Raw genomic sequence first — 12,168 nt, forward strand, 5'->3', positions numbered from 1 at the left:
TAATTTATGGTATAGGAGGGTCTTCTGTCTATGTGTTACTTTAATTGGTTAAATAAAGAGACTGCCTTGGCCTTTTGATAGGGTAGAAAATTAGGTGGGCAGAGTAGACAGAAAAGGATGCTGGGAAGAAGGCAGGCACAGAGAGCTGCCTGCATGAAACTGCCAGGTTAGACACGGTGAATCTTTTCCAGTAAGCCACGACCATGTGGTGACATACAGATTATTAGAAATGGGTTAAAGCAAGATGTGAGAGTTAGCCAAGAAGAAGTTAGAACTAATGGGCCAGGCAGTGTTTAAATTAATACAGTTTCTGTGTAATTATTTCAGGGATAAGCTAGCTGGGCAACCAGGGGCCAGGAGGGACGAAAAGCAGCCCACACCTCTTACTACAAATTTACCCATCCAGGTCATAATACATGGTTGAGGGGAGCCAGAGCTAGAATCATGAAGGAACATAGCTTGTTGGCTCACTCTTTGGTTCATGGGTCGCTAACTTTCTTACACACCCCAGGAATACATGTTCAAAAATGACACTGCCTACTGTTGCCTGTGCCTACCTTACATAAACTAAGACGTTCACAGACAGGTCCATGCACCAATCTGATAAAGATCTACTCAGTTGAGATCTTTTTCGCCCCCCTCAGGTGATTCTAGATTGTGTCAAGTTGACAGTTGAAGCTAACAAGGACATTGGGTTTCAAATCAAGTCCTCTGTACAAATCCAGATGCATAACTGCAGCCATGTTAGTTTGTAACCAACATGATCACACCAGAGTAATCTGCAGTGCAGCTGGATTTTCTGTAGTGTCACAGATTAGAAGTAGATAAAATCACAGAGTGCTGGTGAAGCCTTATAGTTGGTCCTTCATGCCAGGAATGTGTTTGACTCTTTGACATTAGAGTAAGATAAGCCAGGCCTCTTTCAGCTAAAGGAAGTCACTTTTATTTTAACAGTTAAATTCTGTTCTTTATAGTCCCCTCTGGAAACAGACTATGAGATCCACTGGTCTTGCCTCTTCCCAGGAATGCACACCTCTAGTGAGTCCACCCAGACATAGGACTCTGCAGCCTTGTATCTGTGCCCCTTTTCTTTAGTCTCGTTGTACCTTGGGGGTGATTTTTAACATCCTGGGATAGGGATGGTTTCGATTACCTTGCCCGAATCTCTTGAATTACTCAGCCTAGCTCCTTGAACAACATACTACTCACTTGATAAACAGAAGCTTAGCCTATTATTGGATTGTTGCTTGCAGATTTCCTATTTATACGGTCTTGGGAAGAAGTATGGTTTTTTAAATGAGTAAAAAATAAATTAATTAATTTTATATTTAAAGTGGAAGAATAATGTAAAATTTAAGTATCTGATTCCCCCCTTTGGATAACTGTTGTTGATCTGTGAATTGAATAAACTGAACTATCTGTTCACTTGGGCTGCCCAGAGGTTGAATTTGAGAGAAAAATTAATGAGCATTAGGTTCATCTAGGAAGGGAGTCAAGTTCTACAGTGTTGGGAAAGGATGGGAAGGGAAGGGAAGGGGAAGACTGTGAACACCTGGGCATCAAGGTGGAAGGCATGCCCTGGTATCTCCTACCTAAGAGGAGAGGGGCCTGAGGTGTTTAACACTCACTCCCATGAGCCTTAGATCACAGTATAAAAGGATAAACAGCTGCAAATGAAGAGACGCCTACCAGCCAGAGTGCAGAGGGAAGAGATATCCAGAGTGGAACTGCTTGCCTGCCGTGCAGAAAGCTTCAGGGATCTATAGTGAATCCTTACCCACCTTGGGTAGGCTTTGCATTGATGGAGCTGCTTTTGAGATCTCCAAGTCCCTGTCAGTCACCCCTTACTCATGCTCTTGTTTGTAACCCTATAAGAACTCATTGGTTCACAAAGGTGGACATTGGTGCACTCATTACTTTGATTGGTTGTGGGTTCCCTAGGGAAATAGGTGTGTGTGTGCTGTGTCTCCCCTAGAAAAGTCTGTCACACAACAGCCTATAACTTGAAGTCTTCCAGCCTCAGCCTCCAGAGTTCAGCACTGGGTGGGTATATACCAGCATGCTAGGCAGGCTCAAACATGTGGAGGTTTTAAAATAACTGTTCATATTCTTTAGTGGAAATAAAACAAGATACAAAATAGATTAATATGGGGCAGGACAGATGGCTCAGAAGTTAAGAGTTCATAGTGCTTCTGCAGAGGGTCCAAGGTCGGATTTTAGAACCATATCTGGAGATTCCTTCTCTAGGGGTCTGACAGCTACCCCTGCCTTCTGAGCACAGAATCCACATACACAAACACACAAAAAGATGTATTAAAAATACATGTAAAAATTTTTGAAAATGAGAACCCTGTAATATCCGGGGCTGGAAACCTATATATGGTTCCATATTCTTCTTTTCCTGTTGCTCTGACCACCAGCCTGGAGAACCTCTTAGAAACAAAGAGCCTCTGATAAAATAGATACACATTAATCACTGAGGGCCTTCCCAGTTGTAGTACTATGGTTGTCATTTTTGCATCTAGCTGTGTTGTTTTCTGCCTTTGGTGCCTTTTTCTCTTAAAACAAGTATTTTAAAATACTTATAAAAGATCATTTGATTTTTTTTAAATGTATGTTGAGAGGGGAAACAGTGTTAAGAAGAACAAAAAATGTCTAATGGGGTGGGGAAGCACAAGAAAATGTTACCAAACATTCCATTGGGTGGCTATTTAAAACGGACAGTAGCCATCGGGAGGGGGGTAGCCATAGCAACAAACGAGAACACCATGCCTAAGTACGAGGACCCACTGGAGGAGGAGGGACAATGCTGAGTTCAGGCATCTTCATCAAGCATGATGTCTCAGCACAACTCTGCCTCACGGACTGGAAACGAGCAGCTCTAGCTGAAGCTTGAGCCTCCTCAATGAACACAAAGTATATCTATAGCATTGGCAAGCTCCTAGGAGAACTGAAAGTTGGCTTCCTTAGAGATAACCTAAATGGAAGCGTATTTTTAAAAATATCTTTGATCAATTTCACATTATGAGGAATTAAAAAAAAACAACAAGAAAACAGACAGCAGACCACATGGAAGCTGTGGGTGGGAGCTGCGATTGTGCCTTTTCAAGCAGTTCCTTCGACGCTGAGATCCATTTGGGTTCTGATCGTGTGATATTCACACGAAGTGGCAGAAGCTCCCTGGAGCCTGTATGGTGCCTGCCTAGCCCCTTCTGTCCGGCTGGTGTACCAGCTGCAGTGGGGGTGGAAACCGGTACCTTTCAGCTACTCTTTGTAGAGAAATGCCTCTCCAGGAAATACTTAGGAAGCTCTGCTCTGATCCGATGGCTGGGGTCTAAAAGCTCAGCCTCTTGTTCAATTCCAGGATATAACTTGGTGTCCGTCAAACTCCCCTGTGATATCAGCCTCAAATCAGATCATAACTGACTGTTTCCTGTCTTGTTTTCTTCTGTTCTATTTTATTTCTCTCAATTCCTTAAAGAATTCTTTTGGAGCATTCTCAATCAGGAAAATGCTTGTTGGGTGATCTCATTTTGGGGATTGGTTCCTGGGTAACCCACTGTAAAACTGTCATCTTGGGATTCATACTGGGAATGGGACGAGCCAATCAGGTTTCTATCTGTGTTCCATTGCAGGGGAACTAGGGGGCTTGCCCTCTCAGAAAAAGTATTCCACAACGGTAGAGTGGCTTGCTTGTGAGAACATAGGATTTTTAACATCTGAACCTGCAACTCTTTCTTCCTACTCCTATTTCAGTTCCCTCTGTTTCTTGCCAGCTTCTGAGATTACACCAATGATATATTACAACAACTATCTTTCTCATAAAGGATTACTTTCTAGGTAACCTGAGCCAAGACATACTCTAATACTTGAGGGAAAATAAATCTTTGTCCCTTGTAATTCTATTGAATCCACCTAAGTCTATTGGTTTCTGTTCAAATCACTCCAAGTCATTTTTTTCATTAGGTTTGCAAAAGATTTTTGATGACAGAGAGCTCCTTGATACTGCAATCTGAATCATCTCATATGGTGAACTAAATGACCTCTAGAGAAGAGCCCAGCTCAGGGCTTTGAGGAGCTGTCTCTGCCATTCACCATGTACTTGGATTTTGAAATGAATGAAAATAGACTAAAGAATTTATGATTGAGTGGGACAGACTTAGGAATCATATCAAACTTTTCAGATTTTTCATCCTTTATTTTTTCTGTCACTTTGAGGTCAGTTCCATGTGATGTTCTGACGTGTCCTGCAGGATAGCGACCCTGCTTAGAGCTTCTTTTCTGGACTTGGGCCTCTATCTTCCATGTCCTTGCCTGATAGGGCCGTCTTTTCTAGAGCCCTTAGGAGGCTATCCCTTTGTTTCCAAACCCCTTGGAGGCAGGCCGAGCAACTAATGATGTTGGAATTATAAAGCCTCCACATTGGGCTCCAGCTGGAACCACACTGTGGAGAATTCCACTATATAGCTGAGCTCTTTAAGGAGCCAGATTCCAGCTGAGAACACATTGCTGCTGATGAACTCCTTTCCAGCTCTCTCCTGCTCCTGTTACTCCCTCGCCAGTTTCCCCTGGCACCACTCCCTCAATGAATCTTTTGAAAGGAGCTTACCTGTGAGGCTTCCTACAACATTCCTTGTCGTGCCAACAACTCAGAAGGTAGGGGGCACAGGGAGCAGGTGGGGCTGGGGAATGAATACCATTCAAAACTTGGTCCACGGCAAACAATTTAGGGTTCTGGGTGTAGGAAGAATTGCATTTCGTTCCATTTTTTTCCAGTCACCCAGATATTTCTTCAATGTGTGGGAACAAAGAGAAAGGCTTCTGGTGTGTTCGTTTTCAAGAAATTGGACAATTGTTTTCATCTGTTGGTTTCATTTGCATCTGTATCCTTAGTGTCTGAGACAGGGGTCCTCAAGTATTGTTGAATGTGGTTTAACAAATATCTCATTGGTAGACTTCTCTGTTTCTGAGAACACTTGGGATGCAATAAATATATTAAAATGGAAGGCTTAAGGGACAAAAAAGATTAACCTACTTTTAGCTTTATTAACTTTGCTTCTGCAATCTTTGCAGTGAAGTGGGGCAAGTCTTATTAAATGCTAATTATCTCCCCCATTCTTTTGTATTCTGCTTGTTTTGTTCTTGAGGGTGTGTTTGTCATAGAGGAGTTAATTCATTCAATTCAAATATTTATCATATGTGAATTCAAAACTATAATTTCTGCACACTGTACCCTACTTAATTCTAAATGCCATATTGTAACCTGATTTTGACATTTATTCAAATCAGCTGAGCTTTAGGATTATTGGGAGGGTTGTCTGGTACCGAGTCACCTACGGAATCCATTAGACTCTGCCAGATTTAAAGAGCAAGCTAGACTGTCAGGGTCTTTGCATCAGGCTCCATTTGGCAATAGTTTTTGCTGATGCCATTCTCAGTGACAGAGTTTACGCATTTCTTGAAGATGAAAGTAGAATGAAAGTGAGTTTAGAATGTAGAGCCGATATTTTATGCCTAGAGTATGTGTCCTTCTAGTTCCTATGAACTGCATCAGTTACTTGTCAAAGCTTGAAATTAGACCAAGTTCTCAATTTGAATGCCAAAGAGCTCAGCTTCTGAGATTAATAATGTTTTAACTCCATTTTTATTTTAATAAAACCATAAAGTATCTTTTCTGTATTTTAAGGAAGTAATGAGCAGTGATAAGTATGTTCACACTGTTGGGGCACAGAGCTCTAGAACTATTTTGTGAATCTACCACCCTGTCACACACCCCTGCAGTTGCATCATTTTACACACACACACACACACACACACACACACGTCTATATTTTGCCACATCTGCGAGATTTTTCTTATATCCATTTTAATGAGCGTGAGGTGATATCTTGTTGTAGTTGTAATTTACATTTTTATTGTTAGTGTTATTATACATATTTTTGTGTTTTTAAGAAACCATATATAAGTGTCTGGGGGAAATAACTATTCAGGTCCTTTACACACTTTTAATTGGGTTGTTTGGTTTTTTTGGGGAGATAGATGGAAAAAGTTCTTTTAACTTTATCCTTTATCAAATACAAAATTTGCAAATACTTTCTCCCATTCTATAGGAATTTTTTTCTCTGTGTGCCTATGTTCTTTACATTTGACATATAGTTGTATTTGTCTAGCTTTGCTTTTCGTGTGTGTGTGTGTGTGCATATGCATGCTCAGGTGTATACAGGGGTGTAAAAGTCAGAGGACATCTTGATATTCATTCTTTATTCATTCTTTAAGTGCATTCACTTTATTGACCTGAGATTCATTAAGTCTGAGAGGTTGGATTTCCATCAAGTCCTATTGTCCTATCTTGATCTTCTTGGCTATGGAATTATAAGCAGCAGTTGCCATAGCCCATCTATTTTATATGTGAATTCAAAAAAAGAAGAAAGAAAAAATCTACGTAGGTTTATAACCAGTATTTTCTTTTAGTTGTTCTATAGATTTAGGCTCATGTGTAGGTCTTTCATTTATATCGACTTAATTTTTAAATATGTTGGGCAATAGCAACCTCACCTCATTCTCTTTCATGTGGATATTTAGTTTTCCCAGTACCAATTTTAAAGAAATTGTTCTTTTCTCAATAAGTTATCTTGGGACCCTTTCTAAACAAACAAAAGCATTTTTTTCTGGGATTCCTGCTATTTTTCTTGTCTATCTTCATGCCAGAATTGTACTATATATTAATTCCTGTGGCTTTTAATGTGTTTTGAAGGCAGGGAATGTGATGGCTTAACTTTTGTTTTTCTTTTCAGTGTTCACTTATGCATTTGAGATTCCACATTAATTTTGAGATGGGTGTTTCAATTTTAACAACAACACAAATATTGATATGAATCCAACAGTGATATATTTAACAGGAAAGTACTATGATACCCCACCGTTGCTTTTTATACTTAGAATTGCTTTGGTTGTCTGAGACTTTCACACTTCCATATGAATTTTAGGATAATTTTTTTCTACTTCTGTGAAGAATGACATTGCAATTTTGATAACAATTCCATTGAAATTGAAAATATGCATTTTATAATATTAATTTTCCTAGTCTGAGAACACTGGGCAGCTGTGCATCTTTTGTTTTCTCTGATTTCCACCAAATAATTTTAGAAAGCAAGTAAAGAAATTCATTTATGGTGTTTCAAATGTTGGGATCAAGGCAGAATCCCAAAGTTTCTTGTGTTTTTCACTTGTTACAGAAAATCAATGTTTAATGCTAGAGGAAAAAAAGTTACAGTGTGACTAGTTAAGACCATTAGGCCAAGAGGACTCCAGCTAGTTGAGGATATAACAGAGTTGTGTTATAACCGTCACCTTAAAAATTGGAGTTCTAGTACGGTAGGACGAAAAAAATCCCGCAAAAATAAAGGAAAAAATTATTACAGAAATCGTAAAGTTATGCTTGATCTTTTTTGCTTAACATGTTTAATAGATAGGCAAAAATCAATGAGACCGTTATGTGCAAAAGATTCATGTCCAGAATATGGATTGTTATGAAATGGCGTGCTGGAAAAGAAAGAGGCTTTTGTTTCTTTCGGTCTTTGTATTTTCTTACTCAAAAGTGCAAGTTAAATCAGGAAATAAAAGTTATTTATTTACTTATTTTGTAAAAGCTTCTTTTGAGGAACAGGTGGTAACTAAAGATTTAAAGATCAAAGCTACAAGTTTTGTTAAAATTGTGCCTTTAAATTGTTTCTAACTGTGCAGCTAAGGCTGAATTTTTATACCAAACCCTCCTCTTGTTCTGAGAATGTTAAGCCACTCTTCTCTGGTACAGATCTGCTTGTACCTACTCAACTTCATCCTTACTCAAATCTGTTCTCAGGAAGAGTTCACCTTAGTAAGATTGTAAGCCATTGCTCTTCCAGGCCTGGGATATTGCACTTAAATGTTATCGTGCTGTAAGAGTAACAGAACATCAGCTGGGCATGTATGTGTCTCGGGGATTGCAGGCCTCAAGGAAGTGGCTGTGACAGCTGAATGGAGGAGCTGTTTGAAGGCAATTGTGAGATGACACACTATCAGTTTTATCCCTGAAAAGAATGGTAGTATCAATCATTTGGAGGAATTTTGTTGCGTGAGATACAATAGTATAATTCTACCATGGATACTTGGTAAATATATGCCATCCATTTCTTTATAGGCTTGTTGATGTTCATGATTTTTCGAAAAGGCTTCACTATGTGGCTCAGGTTGACACCAAACACAAGATTCTCCTGCCTTTGCCTTTCTAGTGTTGGAACCACAGGTATATGTTTCTACACTAGGTGTGCCTCACCATCCCAATGTGTTTGCTCTAAACAGTCGGAGGAAAGCGAATCATGGGTTGAAGATCCACCCATAGTGTTTAATAAGAACAGAGCAAGGAAATTTGATGGTTACTCCATAAAGCTAATTGTTCTACCTTTAGTAAGAAAGAGTTCTGAAAAATATTTCATAAACATATCGATTCATTATTTCATTTGATAGTTATTAGGCATGAGATACAAGGCAAGCATTGTTCCAGGCACCTGATTGATAGACGGTAACAAAACAGGTAAGATTCTCATCTTCTTGGAGCTTAGATTCCAGAGGTTGGAAAAGAGACAGGTATAAGAAAGTAGACATGGTTAGACAGTGGTGGCGCACGCCTTTAATCCCAGCACTCAGGAGGTAGAGGCAGGCAGATCTCTGTGAGTTTGTATCTTAGACTAAATTTGAGGTCATTACGTAGTCCAAGCTTGCCACACTGAACATAGCAGTGGACAATGAGGACTACTGAGAACTCAAGAACAATGGCAATGGGTTTTTGATCCTACTGCACGTACTGGCTTTGTAGGAGCCTAGGCAGTTTGGATGCTCACCTTACTAGACCTGGATGGAGGTGGGTGGTCCTTCGACTTCCCACAGGGCAGGGAACCCTGATTGCTCTTTGGGCTGATGAGGGAGGGGGACTTGATTGGGAGAGGAGGAGGGAAATGGGAGGCGGTGGTGGAGAGAAATCTTTAATAAAAAAATAAAAATAAAGAAAAAATATCTCAGGAGTTGTGAGGCCAGCAAACTCAGGCCTTGAGCAATCCAGTTACACTTTAAACACTGTGCTCCAGCACAGCAGTTGGTTAACAATCCCAGCTCGGATGCCCACACCCTTAGTCAATAATTTTTCTTTCTTGTTCTTTAAAGTTTCATTGAATAAATATTTTAAGTTTGGGGGGGGTTGCATACAACCTCTTTCATGTTTGGTTGGTTCTATATAACATTTTAAAACATGATAAAAGCTTTGGTATCTTGTGGGCTATCTGAGAACTGAGAACAGAATGGATTTTGCCAATTGGAATTGATTTGCCAGATTCTACCCAGAAGCATACAAACTGAGAAGCTTGTGTTCAGGGCATATGAGTGTATGCACATGGGAGAATTACAATGTTTTTAGGGCTCTCTGGTTTTCTTAATTTTTTTTCTATCTCAAGAAGACATACCAATGCTGGCAGTGGTGGCGCATGCCTTTAATCCCAAGCACTTGGGAGGCCGAGACAGGTGAATCTCTGTGAGTTCAAGGCCAGCCTAATCTATAGAGTGAGTTCCAGCGCAGGCTTCAAAGCTACACAAAGAAACCCTGTCTCGAAAAACCAAACAAAGACTAAAAGAAGATGTATCAGAATGAGATTAATGTGTGTAATAGGATTAATTTTTTTCTAGGCTATATGTAATTTTTTAATGCACTTTTTGTAAGTCGATGTTCTAAAAAGATCCATGCGCCTTAAGTGGAATATCTAAAGCCCCCCTTTTTTCATGAGCCTTTTTTAGGGTTCTCTGCAAACAACCCATATTTTTTGGTATTACACATAATGGCATGGGATAGCAGACATGCCCATAATGACATACCTGTATATAAATTGATTTATTGAGTTTTTTCCAAGTATCAGAGCAGATTTTTCTGTTCTTAGTGATTCTGTGGGCTTCACGGAGACCTAGCTAGGAGTGCTCCCTCTGTGCAGGCAGCTCTTCCTAATGGTGTAGCTAATCAGCCTTCATACATTCTTAGGAGCAATGATTATGGATGGTTGGTTTCTCTATAGAGAATGGTAGAAACTAGAATGGAAACTCCATATTATTCCTAACGAGCAGTTGGTATAAGAGCTAGGATGATCCCTTGCTGGTAAAGCCTGAACTCTGCCACACAGCTTTGCCCACTTGGTATTCTGTCACTGGCTCACAAGCTTCAGTAGGCACGAAGATCCGAAATGACAAAGACACCAGTCCCCTCCTCTTCCTTTCTTCCAATCTCTCTGTATTCCTGTCTCCTCCTTCTCTACATCAAAGGGATATTGAGTGTCTTTGTTGTGGAAAAGGAAAAAAAAAATACCTGAAGTTGCCAAAACTTGATGAAGAGTCAGTGATAACAATAAATATATGAAAACTAAGACTCTCATGTATTACCTCTTTTCAACTTGGCCATGTATAGAACATTAGCTTTGGAAAATCTTCACACGTATCTATTTTAAACATTTGATGTCCTTGTTCACAGCATTTCTGTTTGATCAGAGATAGCAACGAGGAGGGGTGGGGCTGGCTTTGCACAGTCGTGACCAGAGCAGAATGCTGTGTGAATCTGGTTGGTTGGAAACGCCACTGATGCCCATTCTTTATTAACACATGACTAACTGCTCCAGTTTGTAAATATCCATAACATATGATTCACTGAGAGAGTTTGGTAACAATTATTAGCATCATACCTGCCACATTTTAGGTATTTCGAGGAAAATTATTTTAGGCTTTTTTGTATCCAAGGCTACCAACATGAGTTATCTAAAAGACAAGCCCCAGATGATTTTATGGTAGTCATTTAAGTCAGTCTTTCAAGAAAGCACTACCTGATGGATCACCTGTCCTAGGCATGCGGAAGCTTTTGCTTTACCTCTGAGACCTCTTACAGATGTCTGGTAAGAGGAATCTGAGACCCAGACATGGGTGGTGTCTAGGTGCTCCCTGAATTTTTGTTCAATTATACACTTCCCATGAAATTATATTGTCATGTTTAGTTCTATTTTTTCGTTCATCGTCAAGTCTCTCTGCCTTGCTTTCCCTTTTTATCCAAGCGTATTCTTTTCTAAGGCAATCAAATGCTTTGTTGAGCTCACCTTTCTTGCTCTGTTCAGTTGTCACTGTGATAGTCAGCCGCTGCCTTTTGGTCACTCTCACGTACTCCGTTTTCTCCAGAGCCTTTTACCTTGCGGGTTTGAGACTTGTTTTTTGTTGTGCTGGCTAGCATATAAGCACCATGGAGCAGGAAACTCATGCCTTACTTGTCTCCACCAACCCTGAACAGAATCACAGATGGTGCACAGAGACATGCTTGGAAAAGCTTCATTGAATCATGATCGCAATCATAGTAATGTAAAAACCAGCAGACACGTACTGTACTTACATGGAAATGTCCTTAAATATACATGTCACTTCAGTACATCACAGGGGAAGTTACAAAAATGTTCACTGATGTAAACTGCAGCAAACCCAGAGAGCGTCTGGAAAGAAGGTAGTTTAGTGTGATCAAGTTCTCGGAGCTGTTTTATCTGCTCATATCAATTGAAAATCTTGCTGAGCTGGCAACTGATTTTCCTAACAATAATAAGCAGGAGGTATAAAAATACCCTCTGAATTATCAAAGAAAATTAGATTCTGTTTAACATAGACTCTGCAAGCCCCCATTAGACTCATCTCTTATATCTGTAAAAATCCACCAATCGCTGTTAAGCAGGCAGCGTAACTAGTTGGAGTCGTTTATTTCCAAGTCTAGCAGGTAAACACTGGGTTCACTGTGATGCATTTGCTCAAGGACAGCATGTCTGCAAAAACATCTGGGAGGAAACAGAAAGCAAATACGGTTTAACATGTCCTAGCTTAGTGTAAAATTCAATTATACAGGAAATTGAAACTAAGAAAATAATTAAAATAAGAACAGTCAGACGGGTCCTCAGTAGCTCTAACACACCAATGGGATGTTGGGTGGCAAAGTCTTGACCTACTGGCCCACACCATCTGTACCTGGGTTCTACACCTTTCCCTGGTGAATTAACACAAACAATTGTTTGAAGTCTCTCACCTGGGAAGAGTGGGGTTTGGAGGGAGAGAATAACCAGATTGACATTGCCT

This window comes from Microtus pennsylvanicus, chromosome 2, assembly GCF_037038515.1.
Source record: "Microtus pennsylvanicus isolate mMicPen1 chromosome 2, mMicPen1.hap1, whole genome shotgun sequence".
In the NCBI taxonomy this organism is placed as follows: Eukaryota; Metazoa; Chordata; class Mammalia; order Rodentia; family Cricetidae; genus Microtus; species Microtus pennsylvanicus.